This window comes from Eretmochelys imbricata, chromosome 3 (genome assembly GCF_965152235.1).
Source record: "Eretmochelys imbricata isolate rEreImb1 chromosome 3, rEreImb1.hap1, whole genome shotgun sequence".
In the NCBI taxonomy this organism is placed as follows: Eukaryota; Metazoa; Chordata; order Testudines; family Cheloniidae; genus Eretmochelys; species Eretmochelys imbricata.
Window position 1 is genome coordinate 142,055,416 of NC_135574.1, and position 17,514 is coordinate 142,072,929.

Genomic DNA, 17,514 nt, shown 5'->3' on the forward strand with positions numbered 1-17,514 from the left:
GAAACTGTTTGCTGCTGTCCCCAAATATAGTTTTACTGTGCAATTTTGTATCCTTTGTTTTTAAATGATACTGAGGTGTTCTGCAAACACTTCTTGCCAAATGTAGTGCTTAATACAGAAATAATAGTCCAACTGATGTCAATAGGGTTGCTCAGAGTAGTTGGGACTTATTCCAGGGACTATTTGTATGATCAAGCCCTAAGCTTATTCTGCTGTCCTTCATAGAGAAGACACTACTGTTTTCTTCACATCAGAATTTATTTGAGTACAGGCCTTTCCTTCACTAAGGATTGTGGTTGACTTTAAGGTAAATTGTGCTTCCTTTTAACAGGGGAATTCTGTTATTCTGTTCTCTTTTTATGGTGTAGAAATAAGAACTCTTTTACATCAAGAATTTTATAGCCTTCTGTGTTCTGACATTATGATATAATAGCATTGGTTTTATGATAAGATTTCTCATACTTCTCATCTTTCCATTCTTTTGTGTATTTTGAGAACTGGGAATGGACTCCTATGTACCACAGCTACAGTCAAAGAGATTTTTCCTCTATTAACCCTTGTTGTTACTGGGAACATATACATTTTTGGATGAAATAGATAGAATAAACAATATTTGTTTATGGTTAGAACTTACTGTCATGAAGTACCCAAATGTATCTTGTTTTAAATACTTTATATTTACTGAATTGTGTTGCAGAATGATAGCCTGCCAGATAACTGCATATTGACTCTTTCAGGGCTAAAGAAATCTTGCTGTCCTTACAATATCTTTGAGAAACTATTGAAGTTTTAGGAAAATGGTAAGTGCTGTAATTTTCTTATTTAGAAAATGACTTGAAAAGGTGTATAATATAGAAAAATAACATGACTGATTGTACGATATACACTTTCTAATTTGTGAAGACTTATACCTTCACCAGGTAAAAAGATTCACATATCTGTGTAGAGTGGTAATCAGTTCATTGTTTTAACAAACTAAGCAGCCTAATGTACTCAGCAGGGGTGCTTCTTGTTAGCCACTCTGAAATTCTTGGTTTCCTTTCATGACTGAGGATTATAAAAACTCGGGGAAGCAAGAGTCCGAGGCTGCTTGGAAACCTGTCTGTGCCATATGACAATGTAAAAAGCTTCCAGGCTAGCATCTTAACCCCTTCTTTATCAGGTTTTTCCCCTTTAAATAGGTTGAGTCAATCTTGCATATTAGTGGGGAGCACTTCTGTGCAGTCTGTGGCTAGAAATGCCAAGTTAGTTGCATTTTGAGGTCTTTTCTGAGCACTAGATTCATGCTGAATGCACCTCATTAATGCAAGCTGATGTGAAGTAAAATAATATCAGGACTACTCCACCTATAATATATTTTGTTTTATGGTGTTTGACATTCTGGCTTTACAAACCCTGCATTGGTCTTGACAACTTGACAATAAAGGAATTAGCTAGCAAAGAAATGAATAAAACTTAATAAACTGGTGGTCTCTGTTCAGTCCCTAATGAACAGATCTGTGTCCAGTGATGCTAGTGGTAGTGTCCGTATCACCATACCATTGGCACTAAGTGGCCAGTCTTTTTGACAGTCTCAGTAGAGAGGACAAGGATTGTGTTGGCATGGAGATTGTCACTTCAGGTATGGGTTGAGGCGCTTTGGCAGTGGAGCAACCTTTTCCATTCCATGTGTTGTATCTGTTCTCTGAATAGAGGGGACTTCAGTCTTCAGAGCTATTAGAGCTGGGACCTTTCACCAGCACTAAATTAACAGTAAATATTCCTTTTGGCCGGGGGGAGGGTGAAGAAAGCATATTTTTGTAACATGCTCCTTTTGACTTGCTGCAGGTTAGAAGCATTCTGAATATGGGTGTGCAAATGAGTGCACTTTCCTTTCCACCCCATTGTGTCTCAGAATTCCTGTTTAGAATTACTACTGAGATGCTTCAACTCACCCTAGTCATCCCCAAAACCTGTTTGCAAACCATCTTAGTAGCTTAACTCTTTGCAGTCCCTTCTGTGCTCATCCCACATATCTTCTTTGCTCTGATGCTGTTCTCTATTTTATCTTCAAGTTAAACCCCTAAAATCTCACCTGACCATGTGTGCACTAGATCTGCCTGTGTCATCCTATTTGATAGAATTTTCTTGTTTAATTTTCTTTGCACAAGTTGTCTTTTTTTTTTTACTGTAATTTCGTGATGAACTCCATTGCAAATCTGTTCAGCTTTCATAGAAGACATAATCAGGATACATTTTATTAGAAAATCCCTTTATATGCACTTTATACAGTAATTGTCTAGGTTTTTACCTCTAATCATCTTGTACTTCTGTAAACCCCACCAACCAGAGTATTTGCTGCCTCTTGATAAAATGGGCAGCCAGTTGATTTCATTGTAGAACCTGGAATATCACTGTTATTGAATTTTGTTAGTTAATGTTTTGCAACTTGGAGTATACATCTTAAAGAATTCTTTCCTAATGGTTAAATCTTTGAATTGTGTGTACATTTTACCTTGCAATTAGAAAGCAATGCTGTGATGCTTTAGACCAGGGGTTCTCAAACTTCATTCCACTGCGACCCCCTTCTGACAAAAATTATGACACCAGGAGAGGGGGACCGAAACCTGAGGCTGCCCAAGCCCTGCTGTCCTAGGTGTGGGGGCAAAGCCTGAGCTCCAACATTCCGGGCAGGGGGCCAAATCTGAAGCCCAAAGACTTCAGCCCCAGGTAGGGGGTCTGTAGCCTGAGCCCTGCTGCCCAAGGCTGACAATCTTGGGCTTTGGCTTCAGCCGTTGGGCCTAGCAAGTCTAATCCAGCCCTGGCATCCCCATTAAAATGGAGTTGTGAACTACTTTGGGGTCCCAACTCACAGTTTAAGAACTGCTGCTTTAGACCAGTCTCTCATTGCTAAATGCATGGAACAGGAGTGTATCTGTTCTGCAGCTTTTGAATTACATTTGCATATTGTGATCAACCCATAAACTGGATAGCCTCTGTCTAGAAAGCTGTAGAGAAGGCTTGTAAATTATTCAGTAATACAGTGGCAACTTCTGTTATACATGTCCTTGTGCCCTTGCAGAGGTATTTGAAGTTCACAGTATGGAGTTTTCACATTGGGCCATAGGAGCATTTTAGGTCCTTGACTAGTTAAATGCATTTACCCTGATTTCTTTAGAGGCTGCTTAATTTATCTTCTAATTTTATATCTTTCCATGGGATATTATTCAGATCTCTTACTTTGGTTCCTAGAGGCAGCATTGTCTAGTGGTTAGAGCAGCATGGTACTGGGAATCTAGTTGTGTGTAATTTTATCCTAACTTCTGTTCAACAAAGGAGACCTTTACTAAACAAGCCATGTACTTGACTTTTAATAGAATAAAAATTAAATCTTAAAAACTTGTCCATGAAACCTTTCCAAAAACTCCTTGCCAAAATTATTAGAAAGACGGTAGCCAGCAACATCTTAGACAATTAGGACTAAAATCATATGGTTTAGTAACTGCTCACAGGAAGAGAGATAATCTAGACATCAATCAATTCGGGCCAAATTCATAACTGGCATAAGTGGCCACAACTCTATTAATGTCAACCTTTTATGCCAATAATGGAATTTGATTTGTTTTTAAGATGTAGTTGGCTCACATGCTTGCTTCTCTCAGGTTACACATGATTGAGATGTCCTTTCTGAGTGTGATCAGTGTGAATATGGTATAGTCAAATTTTTCAAATTCTGGTACCTAAAACAAGGGCAACTAAATCCATATCTGTCTATCATACTTACGTGGACTTCATTACCATAGCATCTGAGTGCCTCAGAAACTTTAATGTATTTATCCTTACAACACCCCTGTGAAGTAGGGCAGTACTATTATCCCCATTTTACAGTTGGGGAACTGAGGCATAGAGAGGCTAAATGATTTGCTCAAGGTCACACAAGAAGTTTGCATTAGAACAGCGCTCCCTAGTCCTAGAGTAGTGCTCTAATCACTGGACTATCCTTCCTTTCCAAATAAAATAAATGACAGTTTTTCAGAGACGTTGAATAGCCACTACTCCCACTGAAGTCAGTTAGTGATGCTCCATAACAGTAAGTAGTAATTTTGAAAATTCCTCGGGTTGGGCCTGCAGATTTAGTAATAGAGAGACTGTACCTGTGGCCCTGGTAAACTCTGTAGATAATGCCTGCAGGCCATAACTGTTTCATAAGGTGTTACATTCAGATGTCCTCCGTCCCTGTCCTTATGTTTGCAGCCTGTGGTATGGTATAGAGACTAGAAGTTGTGTTGTCCATGCTGATTGTTTGTTTGAATTAGTCAGAAGCTTTTAATACCACTGATCATGAGGTTTTGTTTCCTTAACTATGAAACCAGGCATGAGTGAATGGAAATAGTCTTGAAAAATTCTGTTCTTATTTCAGACAGGTATTTCTGGGTAACTTCTCATCTTCCCTTCGAGATCTCTTTTGAAAGATGGTATTCTGTCACTTCTAACTTTCAACGTATATGTGATATTGGTGGCAGGGATAATGAGGCATTTTGGACCATGGAATCAGCAGTTTGCCAAAGGCATTCAACTCCTACTTTCCTCCTAATCTAATCCAGATGGTACAGTATATCAGCTTTCTCAGTGCCTGGCTGAGCTAAGGATTTAGCTGAGAGTGAGCTAGCTAATGCTCAATTCAGATAAGACAGGTAGTACTTGTTAATTGGAGTTTACTGAGGGTGGTTTTCTTGCCTTTGTCAAGGAAGGTTTCTCAATCTTGGAAGACCTTTAGATCTTGATTTGCAGGTGTCCAAAACAGCATTTTTTTCTCAAGGATTAAAATAATTTATCTCAATGTGGAGCTTTCTACAGTTATCCATGCTTGTATCTCCTTCAGATGGTATTATGTTGATCTATCCTTAAAGATATTTTCAATACATAAATTATTTTTCACACATGGATGAGGTATTTATGTACTTAGGTTTGTTGGATAGAAAGTTCTTAAATTTTATACTCTATGAAAACTGCTGCTGTCGTACGCGTGTAATTTGTAAAGTGTAAAAAAAGCTGAAAAGGGCTGAGAACTTGAACACTGGATGATAACAGACTGCAAATCACAGTGATGATTGAACTTGCTGATAGTCTGAACAAATAAGAGTTCTCAATTATGCTTGTAGCTATTTCCAGCATTTCACGCTAACTCAGACATTCTAGGATTCAAAGTGACACACAAAAAAATGAGTGACAATCCTGGAATCTCAATTTTTTTATATTACATTTTGTATTTGTACATGTATTCAGAGACATAACAATGGACACCTTTTTAAAAACTGAAAATATAATGCAAACTTGGCTTAAGGAAAAACTTCTTGTGGGCTTGCCCAATAGATGTTAAATTCTTGGTTCCTTTAGCTGTAAGTCTTGGGATCTAAGAACACAAACAAAATGTGGAAAATCAGCAATGGGTCTAACTGCCAGTCTTTAGCAATTGCACTTCAAAATAGTGTTTTACTATGGACAATAACAAGGAATAAAACCATTAATACACATTTAAAAAACAAAAACCAAGGGTCAAATTCTGTTCTGCTATATCAGTTTAATTCACAGTGTAGCTGAATGCAGAATTTGCCCCAATGAAACTTGAAAAGGGAAAATGTCAAGTATTTTTATAAAACACAAAAGTAAAAACTAGCTATACATAAGTGTCTGAAAATACTTTGCACATTTGAAAAGATTAAAACAATAATGTACTCTGTTTGTTCATTTTTAAAAACAGTTGGTAGGTATTATCTTCTCTCACTGAGGGCTGGTCTACACACTTTAAGCACTAACATAACTTGGGAAGTTGCACTGATTTCCTTAACACAGGTTTTGAACTGTTTTAGTTAAATCTGTGCTCTAACTGTGTCGATCAGCCCTAATACAGTTCGACAAAATGGCAGGCATCAAGAACATTACTGTGTCATTTCACACCTGCTTTTCCTTCTCCACTTCTGTTATTTAAAACACTACTGATATTTGAGTGTAGGTTATTTTTAAAGAGGTGTGGTTTCTGTCCATTTGATGATGTAGCCTTACAGTATTTTACAGCAAAAACATCATCATCGTAAGGATAGGAGAGTAGATTTTGTCTGGTGTATTTTCAGGACTGCTTCTCAGAGCTGTGTAATTAGTAGAACTCGGAAAATTAGACCTTGAAAACAGCATATGCAGGCTTCTTCTCAGAAGACTCCTAGTGATTTACTATTCCTGATATATAGATATTATAAATATAAAGATTAAGTGCCAGTAAATGTCACTTGACAAATATCACTATAACACTAGAAAGTGACAAACCACTAAACTGTGTGTATGCCCGGACATGTTGTTTGAAAATAAACTGGAATTAGACAAACCACTATTGTTTATGTATGCTTTGTGAAGAATGCTCAGATTTCACATGTTCTGAGAGAGAACTACTAAACAGAATATCTGACAAAGGAAGCAAGAGACTCCTCAGGGGTTATTTGAATCTGCACTGCATTCTTTCATAGAGGGAAATATAGCCAGCTGACATACATACTCAAAAGGCTATTAGAAATTGTCCAGTAGTGAGGATATCCATTAATGAGATTGTACATGACAAGATTATCCTGTGATGAGATAAATCACTATTGAGTTCATGCTGCGAGGCAACAGTCCAGAGTGGTAATTATCTCTGTAGGAATGGAAGGTTGGGTGGTGAAACTATAGCCTTAAGATAATTTTTGGTCCTTCAAAAAAAAAAAAACTTAACCATTCTGAGAGGATTTTCACCCTTGGGTCTTGTGCTTCTAGCACAAGCTAGAACAGAACTTCCCCAGCTGGAAGTTTTTTAGCTTTCTGAGGCAATGATAGTTAAATGAGACACTACCATCTCTTCTTCTTCCGTGTGCCGTCTTTCACAAGCACACAGCAATGAGTTGTGCATGATCAGCTAGCACTATCGTAGCATCCAATACTTCCCTTCTTGAGCAGGGGTCTCAAACTCAAATGACCAGGAGGGCCACATGAGGACTAGCACATTGGCCCTGAGGGCTACCGCACTGTCTCCCCCATCCCCGCCCGCTGCCATGCCCCCACTCCACCCCTTCCATGAGGCCCCACCCCTGCCCCACTTCTTCCCACCCCTTCCCTGCCCCCATTCCAACCCCTTCCCCAAAATCCCCACCTCAACTCCGCCCCCTCCCTGCCCCCAGGGGGTGCGGCAGGGGTTCGGGGTGCAGGAGAGGTGTGGGGTGTGGCAGGGGGTTGGGCTGCAGGAGGGGTTCAGGGAGTGGGCTCCAGCCTGGCATGCTCCCTGCCTGCCTGCCTGCCCTGCCTCCGTGCCACTCCAGGAAGCGGCTGGAAAGTGTTGTGGGGGGAGGGGGCAACAGGGATCTGTGTGTTGCCCTGACTGCACCTCCAGGCACCGCCCCGCGCAGCTCCCATTGGCTGGGAACGGGGAACATTAGTTGTGGAAAAACTACACCTAAACCAAATGGTTGAGCATACTTTTTTTTAAAAGCAGACCTTTCCCTTTATAAGAGTATATGAAGTTCCCTTGCCAATTAGCTCTTGTAACAGTATGTTAGTTAAGAATTGTCATTTTTAAATGAACGCAGTAAACCAGAGATGGTGTATTTCATGTAGTTTGACTTTTTCATATTGTCATGAAGCCGCACTTTAGGTGATGCTTTATAGGCTTATACCTGTGCTCACTATATATGCTTTATAGGCTTATACCTGTGCTTTCCCATTCACTTGTACTCTGTAACCACGTTAGCTCTGGCTAATATTCTTTGTGTGGGTAAAATGAATATTCATGTTATATAATAGGCTCAACTGTGTCTAACCATATAGTACCATCTTGTCTGGTGCAGACGAGTTACACTGAGTTTTCATTTTGAACTAATGAAAACCATTTGAAATAGACTGTGTTCTCCTGCAAAACTTACTATGATAGTCATTTAAAATTGAGAAAGGAGTAAGGGGAACCACTGAAAACTTAGGTCCTTGAAGGTTTTGGTTATCAATAATTGGCTTCATGCGAACACTGAAGTTTTGTATGAGAGAAGCAAACTGATTTTAAAAAAAATCCAAGTTCACAGCCAAGCTTACTTGGCCGTTATATCACTAACCTTTAAATAAAAGGTCTCTTAAAAACACTAATGTAACCCTCCCCCACAGACACCTCAAAAAAACCCACCAGAGTTTCATTTTTGCTGACTCAACCCAGCCATAATTTTCGCCCACTTTTTATTAAATGGTCAGAGACTACTATTACTTGACTTATTATGCTCTGGTTTAAGACTAACTGGTGCTGCTGTTGAAAACATTTTGGTAAACTTTGCACTGTTTGACTTGATAATGTCCACTTGAATGTTGAGTCTTAATTCTACTAGTGCAGTCACTAGTTTTACAACAGTGAAAAAGGATAACTCTCAAATAGCTAAACTTCCTGGAATCGTAGACTTAAATCTTGGTAGGGTCAGCCGAGTCTTTCATTCTTCTGAGGTAGACAATTCCCAGCAACAACAAAAAAAATTGTTAATAAAAAGTTAACGGTATTGCAGTACTGTAACTTCAAAAAATTAAACGCAAATTGTGACAGAAGCAGTCAATATGATTGCTGAAAGTTTTGAGATTTAAAAAAGTTAATGGAAATAGAAGCAGAGGTAAATAAACAAAAAATAGTCAGTTAAGGTTTGCAGAGAAAAGATATGGGCAGTCAATGAGCTGATGAAAGTCAAACAAGTTAAGCGGAATAAGAAGGCTGACGTAATATAAGGTGGGGGCTGGGAGTGGTAAAAAGGAGAAAATGAATAAATGAGATGGGGAACTAAATTAGTGATTTTTAAAATGGCTAAGATATTAAACTTCTTCTTTAAAACATCCTTTGAAAAGAAAAAAGCTTGAAGGGAGAGACTTTAAAAATAACTATAGGGAAAGAGACAGTAAGGGAATATTCTTAGGCTCTCCAGGCCAGTTCCTGCACCATAAGTCAATGGGAGGTTTGCATTGACTTCAATAAGTGCAGGAGCAAAGTCCTCAGATGGTATGGTGATGGCTGCGTTAAAAAACTTGGATACCTGGAAGATTTGAACATATGCATGCCTGGATGATATGCATTCTTAAGGGAATTAATGAACAGATTTAGTCTACCGTGGAGTATTTTTCTTGAAACACAGACAACTGGGGAGGTACCAAAGAAAACCCGCGACCATGCCAATGTTCCAAAACACTGATCTGTAAATAGAGCTTCTGTTTTCAGTAAAATAATGGAATAAATATGTTTTTAAAAAGTAAATGTCAGATATCAGAACTGTGTGTAAGAAGTAACATAAGTTGATAAAGAATCAATCTTGCCAAAAAACTTATGCTATTTTTGATAGTTAAATAAAAATGGATGATGATAACACAGTAGATTGAAACATTTGAATTTTAGTTAGGATTTCACAGCAGTATGAAATGTTTATTTAACAAGTCAATGCAAACTGGCTTGGGTGCAGTCGCTTTTGAACTGAAAACTCAGGCATGTAATCAAAGGGTAATGTTAAACAGCAACATCTGGGGAAAGCGTGGATGGTTGACTAGCCAATCATACGGATCAGTATTAGATCCAATCTTATTCAACATCTTTGTTAATGATAACGTAACTGAAAATAAACAACATTTTAATGATATTTGCAGATGATGCTTGTCATAGATACTCTTGCTGGAAGGCTGCAACATAATATTATTGTATTTCCTAGAATTCAGAATAACACACACAAACCCAAAACACAGAGAGAAAATGGCACGCCTCCTAAAGCGGAAAGGCACAACTCACCCCCACCTTGCTTTAAGATGGCTTTTTCTATACTGACTCTGATCACGCACTTTGTGACACAGTCCCTAGCCTGCAAGCATGACCAGGACAACACTCCACCGCATACTCTTAGGGCAGAGGTTCTCAACTTTTTTCTCTACGAGTCTTCCCCCATCCGGAACATGCTATAAAAACTTAACAACCTACCTGTGCCACAACGACTGGCTTTTTTGGCACATCCAATAGATTAAAAGGCAGGGCCGGTGTTCGGGGATAGCAAGCAGGGCAATTGTCCCATAAAGCTAATTTGCTCAGGCTTCGGCTTCAGTCCTGGGCCCCAGTGAGTCTAACACCAGCCCTGCCGGTGTTTTAATTGTGTCTTATTGCTTTGGAAATTAAGTTTAAAATTTTGTTTAGGACATGCTACTTCCAACAAGCTGCATAAAATAGCTCACAGGTGAAACTAATTGTGCTGCTGGATAATTTGTAACTAAAAAGGCACTGCCTCTCATACTGTGGGTGTCTCTAGTTAGTGTGTTGTTTGGAACTTAAATTGTAGGCATCTCTTAATGGCTAGTCATGAAAATCCTATGTTTAACTACATTCCATTGTAGTATTATTGAGCAACAACCATCACATTTTATAATCAACTGATCTTACAGATGTCATATGGTGATCATGAATTGAAAAAATCATCTGTGCAATTGAATGACTGGATTAGTTATATTTTATATGCCTTAACTTCTCTCTGAAGGCTGGGCTAATTGAATTTTGGGTTGAATGGACAGTAATAGCTAAGAGAGGATTTCCTTCCTACTTTCATTGCTGCTAGTGCCTTGGATAAGGCAGAGGAGGATAAACCTAGTACTGAAACCTCATTCATTATTTAGTTATTAGCTTGCTATGTATCTTGTACTTCATTATTATTTTATGTGGCACAGAAAGCATGAGATGTACAATTGAGTTATGAATTACAGTACAATTTTCAGTTCACTGTCAAATATATGTTTTATGTGTATGGCTCATTTAGAAATACCCAAAAACTGTGATTCCTTTAATTTACACTATATTCGGCAAAGCAGGTTAGTTATTTGAGTGGGAAAGCTTCCTGGGTCTTAGAAATAATAATTTTCTGTACATGCATGCACACGCAATACTCCACTCTTCTCCTCGCTATTCCTCTTTCCTTTGGGTAATTCCAGTCAGTGTCTAACCTTGGATTTCTTAATTTGGAGTGAAGCCCAGAGAAGTAATAAAATTTGCGCTTCTGGGGATAGGGAAAGAGGCACTGAAGCTTTCTGGAGAAAGCTTAAGTGTGAAGATTTAAGAGGAAGGAAAAAGTATTCAGAATATAACAAAGAATTTCAGAAATGCAGATCAAATGCAGGTTCTTGGAAACATCTGATTTTATTCTTTAGTTTAAAATTCAGTTATTTCCAATAAATATATAGTGACTAATACAATATTAATGGTGTTGAAAAGATCAGAAGACAAGCATGTGAAGTCTGTAAATATATTTTGTAGTATAAGATGAGTGAACTCCTAAATGTTAAGGTTTTGATCATCAACCAGATGTTCCATGTGTGACAGGGCTAACTGCACTGTTGACCCCTCTTGGTTTCTCTGAGTGTACCTCCTCAGGTGTTTGACCTCATGCTTTTACCTCTCTCAGGGCAGAATCACATGATTCTCCCAATCTCAAACTGGGTACTGACTTGCAGTCCCCTTTACATCAACCATAATCACTGCAGCAGGTTTTGCTTCGGCTCAGACCCTGCAGTTCTGTTCCCTTCAGGGGCATGATAGTGATATCTAGTAACCAAACAGCTTTCTTAAAGCAAAGTATAATTTATTTAGAACAAAAGCATTTAAGGGAAGAAAATGTAATGCTTGCTTTTCTCTAACACTTACCATGCCCTGCGTATGAGAAGGCACACTTCCTTTCAACTCCTCTCTACCGCCTGCCTCTTTCTGTGTCAGCCTGTCCCCTGAACTGCTGCTGACAACTGCCTCCCTCCCATCACCACCACACCCTGGAATCAAAGCACTAACTGTTTATAGCCCTTTCATCTGGTAGGTTCCAGCACTGTGAAACAAGGTTTACAACATTATTGAAGGGAGATAATTTCCCAAATCCTGTATCTACAGCTGGGCCCCTTTGTCTTTCTGGTGGACACTTAGCTGTTCTTATCTGGGAACCCATTCTGTTTCCTTGTTCTTCTCAGAGCCCCAATATAAGTTAGAACAATGGATTCACACTGGAAAGTCTTATAACCAAATATAGAATAATTTCGTCTCACTGACCTGGTCACATAGTGTTCATACCATTATTGCATATCAATATACACAGAATAATATACAGCGATTCCTGCACTATTCATAATATTATTGCATGTCATATGCATTTTGGTCACACTACGTACTTATTTCTCTCAGGTGCTGGATGAAAAACAGCTGGCTCATGTTCACCCTTGGTAAAATGGTGATACTAGTTGGGAGAGGACAATACTTCAAGGAAATGCCTCAAACTGTTATCCTCTACTGTGGGCATTCTCTCTGATTATCCACGTAATGTGGAGTTTGTCTTATTGGACTCTGCAGGTCTTAGACGCTCAAATAGTGATAGGGACCAAAAATGCCCTTTTCTATCTTCAGGTAGCTTAAAAAATGCCATCATTCTTCTCTGAAGAGACTATCAAAATGATCTATGCTTCAGGTTATATTACTGCAATACACTATCTGTTGCACAGAAGGCCCCACACAAGCTTCAGGATGCAGCATGGTCCAGTGGATAGGGCATCAGACTAGGAATAAAAAAACATGGTTTCTGTTACCTGACCTTCCGGAGATCGGTTTTGTCCTTTGGCAAGTCACTTAACCTTGTCTAAGTTTCACCCTCTGTAATATGGGGATAGTATGCTTAACCACATTGCGTGAAACTCTCTAGGCCTAATGGAGGATGTTCTTGGTGGCAGATATTTGGCTATAGAAGTGCCATGTAAAGATCAGGAATATTCCCTGAGCCTTTCCTATTTAAAGAGTCGTATGAAAGAACCATCTTATAGGTACAGTAACTCCTCACTTAACGTCATTCCAGTTAATGTTGTTTTGTTGCTGATCAATTAGAGAACATGCTAGTTTAAAGTTGCACAGTACTCCCATATAATGTTGTTTGGCAGCTGCCTGCTTTGTCCACTGCTTGCAGAAAGAGCAGCCCGTTGGAACTAGCTGGTGAGGGCTTGGAACCAGGGTGTGCCGGCAGCCCCCCTATCAGTTTCCCGCTCCTCTAAGTTCCCTGTGCGGCAGCTGCTCAGCAGGCTATCAATTGCTGGGCAGTTGAGGTGTCACTTCCCCCACTACCATGTGCTGTTCCTGTCCTCTGTCTCAGAGCTGCTCCTGGGAGCCTCCTGTTTGCTGTGCGGGGCTGGTCGGGGGGAAAGAAGGGTGCTAATGTCAGTGTGTCCCCCTTCCCCTGCTCCTTTACCCCATCTCCACAGAACAGGAGGGACGGACATTACAGGGCTCAGGATGGAGGGAGCTTGCTGGCAGCAGCTGCTGTCTCAACTTGCTGATCAGCTTAAAAAGGCAGTGTACTTAGAGTGGGGTCAGCATACTTAAAGGGGCAATGCTGTCTCCCCTCCCTCCATTCGTGCTGCCTTGTAGAGTGCGAGGCTACATTAACAACAATGTGTTAACCCTTGAGGGCTCCACCGAGTGCCAGTTCATCATTTAGCAGTAAGGCATTCCCTGGGAAATATGCCACCCTCTTCCACCCTGACTTCACCACCTCAACCAAGCTTCACACTTATCATTGCTATATACAGTATTAAATTATTTGTTTAAAACTTATACTATATGTACGTATGTATGTATGTATAAGTCTCTTTTCTGGCGAAAAAAATTTCCCTGGAACCTAACCCCCCACCTCCCATTTACATTAATTCTTTTGGGGTAATTGGATTCACTTAACATCGTTTCACTTAAAGTAGCATTTTTCAGGAACAACTACCATGTTAAGCGAGGAGCTACTATAATAATTATTCAGTAAGAATTAAAAAAAGAAAAGCACAGTAATACGACACAAAAACAAGCAATTTTAAAAAATCAGTTGAAGTAAGTATCCTAAAACAAGGGACAGTGAAGAATATGGTCCTTTGTGAATTGAAATGAATCAATTTTAAATATAGTGCCAAGATACCCCAGTGAAGAGTGGTTTAGAAATGCATAACCATTGTTTGCTTCTTTGTTTTTTTAACTTGAAAATATATCTAATTTCCTCCTTTCTAATTTTGTCCTTTTGTCATTACTCCTTGGATTGGACTGGAACTGTAATTACCATGTCTGGTTTTTATTTTTAACAAAGGCATTAGTCTGTGTGACAACTTGAATCAAAGCACTTTTGTTTTCAGCTCCACTTGATGTCAGCACAGTTCTGTTCAGTGCTGGCTTTTTCTCAGTTCAATAAAGCCAGCAAACTTTGTGCAGGAAGAAGGTCTACAATATGTTGTCTATTTATTGTTTATATGCTATTATTGTTTTCAGTGACAAACTGTGAAATACTTATTCTCTGGTAACAGTTAATTACTGTTTTTCATTGCACCAGTGAATTAATTTAATTTTTGTTTATTGGGGAAATATTTCTGCAACATGAATTCAAACTGGATAATTAAATGTTTTAGACGGATCTAGACTCCATTCCTGCAGTTCAGAGAACCTAGGTGTACTGCTGCACCTGCACCAAGCCTTATTAAAGTCAGTGGAGCTCCACATGAGTGCAGAGAATAGCAGGACTGGAGCCATAGCTGGGTTGGTAGCGTAAAAAAAATAAAAATAAAAAAATCTGTAAGTTTCTATTTGAGAATTAACATCCCAGCACTGCCCTAAAAGAAATTGTTGCTGCAGGAATTTTTTCCTGGATTTTTGTTCACTCATTCTGTGAGCAGTGTGAAGGCCTGTGGGAAGGCATATACTTTTAAAGACCAGTTTTACTGTGACAAGTAACAAATTTAAAATCATGAAGCAACAGAGTAGTTGGTCCATGTTGGATGCAGACATTCATCGGTACCTCTTTATAAAGAAAGTAGTTTTTCTGTTATAGCTAGACATTAAAATAATAGAAGGTGATTTAATTTTTCTTCCTGAAAATTTGCTCCTTCCATGTGGAATGTTTTTTGAAAGAAAGGTGTAGTCTAGTGGTATAAACAAAGGAGTGGAGCCCAGGTACCTCCTAAATTTTAATCATAGCTTTTACAGTGATTCCTTTTTGATGCTGGACAAGTCACTTTTAGTGTCCTCGTGTGAAAAGGGGGTATTAGTACTTATCTACTTTATATGCTGTTGTGAGAATTATTTAATATTTGTAAAGCCCTTTGAAATGGAAGAAGCAAAGTATTAAAACATTCATGGAATAATTCTGTGACTTTTCTTTGTTCTTAATGATTACAGTGTGCACTGGCTTTCTTTGGTTAGTTTTTTTAAAAACAGTTTTTCAGTTAATAGGAAGGATAGAACTAATTGAGATAATCTCTGATTTGAACTGTGTACTTGATATTTCTAAATAGACCTGGATGATGGCTGAGATTGTAATTAGCATTGAGTGGGTAATTCTATGTCCAGGTGTTACATAAATAATAAAATACTATACCTTCATTTAATCAAATTACCACCTGCCCAAGAAAACTGCAAACATAAAATGCATAATTATAAACAATTTACAGACCTGTAAATCCCAGTCTCAAGACAGAGGTTGAGTTTGAAGAGAAATCTTTATTATTTTGAATAGAGACATGATTATCATTTATAAATCAACATAACTTTAGTATCCCTAAAGATTATTGTAACGGAGGACACTCGCCTCTCTGGGAATGCCTCTTGTCGTCTGCGTGTGGTGCTGCTACAATCTTTTTTTTTCTCCTGGCACCCCCTGTAGGTTGTCGACCTCATTAGGCGGGTCTTCAATGGCTGAGCCCTCCGGTCAAGTCACACAGTCAATATTAATCCTTTCTGGGTATTCAAATTCAAAACAAATACAAACAAAAATCTTCCAATCCCTGGCTCAAGATGGGCTCAGCCCCTCCTTCCTGAAAGTGTCTTTTCTCTTCAGTCCCTCTTGGGCTCCTTTAAATCTAGCCCTCTGTTTGGGCTTCTAAAGGAAACATATCCCCATCTTAGTACTTAGTAGGGTGACAAGACAGCAATTGTGAAAAATTGGGAGGGGGGTAGGGGGATAATAGGAGCCTATATAAGAAAAAGACCCAAAAATTGGGACTGTCCCTATAAAATCAGGACATCTGGTCACCCTAGTACTTAGTGAAGAGTCCCACCAGAACTGCCAGTTTACTCTCACCAGGGCCTTCAGGCCTGTTTTGGGGACCCTTTTTTGGGGCTTTTAAACTAGCTGTGTCTCCTTTCTGGGGCTTAGGCCACTCCAGCACTGGCTGGTGGGAGAACCTGGGCCTGCCCACTCCTCTAGGTCCCAACCTAGAGATTCTATAGATAGTGGCCACATGCTGCTTCCTTTACTTGGTTTTTGCTGGGCCTCTTCCCACCTTGCCTTTTCACCTCTGTCCATTACCTTCGGGCTAGAGCTCTCAGGGCCTTTCGCTCCCAGGTTTAGCAAATGCAGCACACTGAGCTCCTTTTGTCCAGAGCAAAGCACCCTTCTGCCCCTCTGGCCCCAGCTAGGAACTGACCTGCTCAGACCTGCTGCTCCTTTTATCTGAGACTGCTGTGCTCTGATTGACTGCATTTGTGCAGCCTTTCTAGGCAGGCCTGGGGGACCCACCTTCACTGCTCCTTTCTTGAGGAGGGATGTAGTAGGACCTTAAGGCTTCTAGCAGGGCGCCTGGAAGGGCCAGGTACACCCAGTCACAATTATACTCTAGTGTTTTTAGTAACTTTTCCTATTCGTTCTGGTCTGATTTATTTCTTGTTCTTCCCTTTTAACTCCTCATTTCAGCATTATTTCTCTTTAAGGTCTAAATGTATTTGAACAAGGTGCTTCCCACTAGATGTACAGAATCATTTTCTTGACAGTGATACTCTCTGAGCTGCCTCCTTCACCTTCAGATCTTTCCTTTACTTTGAAATGCAAAAAATGACATTTTTATAAGTTTAGATGGCAAAAAAAAGTACATAGATCTGCTTTCCACCCAAGTGGGCCTGCCTGACAACTCATTAACCTTCCAGCATTGACAGATACACAACACTTTTCAAAGATGACCAATTTTTGACCAAGACTAAGAATAGCAAAATTCTTCTTTTCAAAGCAAAGGAATAACTTGCACTGACCAAACTGATGGTGTGTCCCCAGCCCTATGTGCACCTTCTCAATAAAACTTCTAGAATGTGTATCTTATGAGTTTCCTTGGCAACTGGCCACCATAACATTCCTGGCATGTGCCCAGCTTCACAAACCCTATGAATGCTGTGGGAGGTTTTTATATGGGTAAGTCTGTGCTGCCCAAGCCTTGAAAGCTATTGAAAAACTTGTAGGAAAGCAATTAATGAAGTGGCCCAGGAATACCTAAGAAGTGTGGCGAAATAACCACTCTCTAAGGAGACCTAGGCTACAAGAAGTGACCATAGCACACTGCATGGTAATTGTTCAACAAAACTTGCGTTGCAAAAGAAGGGTGAGGTGTTTAAAATAAGTTAATCAAAATGGCTAGTCAGAAGTGCAAGCAAGCTTTTTTTAAAAGAAAAATAGGGAAAATGTGGGGTTTTTTTTTCTTTAGAAAATT

At 39.5% G+C, this 17,514-nt stretch overlaps 1 protein-coding gene across 7 annotated transcripts in view; it reads left to right on the forward strand.

Annotated features, from left to right (window-relative positions):
* CNST (consortin, connexin sorting protein) overlaps positions 1-17,514 on the forward strand; it is a 105,760-nt gene that overhangs the window by 2,175 nt on the left and 86,071 nt on the right. For 5 of the 7 annotated variants that reach the window (XM_077813496.1, XM_077813492.1, XM_077813497.1 and 2 more), the window contains one exon: positions 738-800. The gene's annotated coding sequence lies outside the window, so the exon portion shown is untranslated. Of the gene's footprint in view, positions 1-697; positions 801-17,514 lie in introns of all 7 variants that reach the window. The other 2 variants (XM_077813493.1, XM_077813495.1) reach the window with 1 other exon arrangement.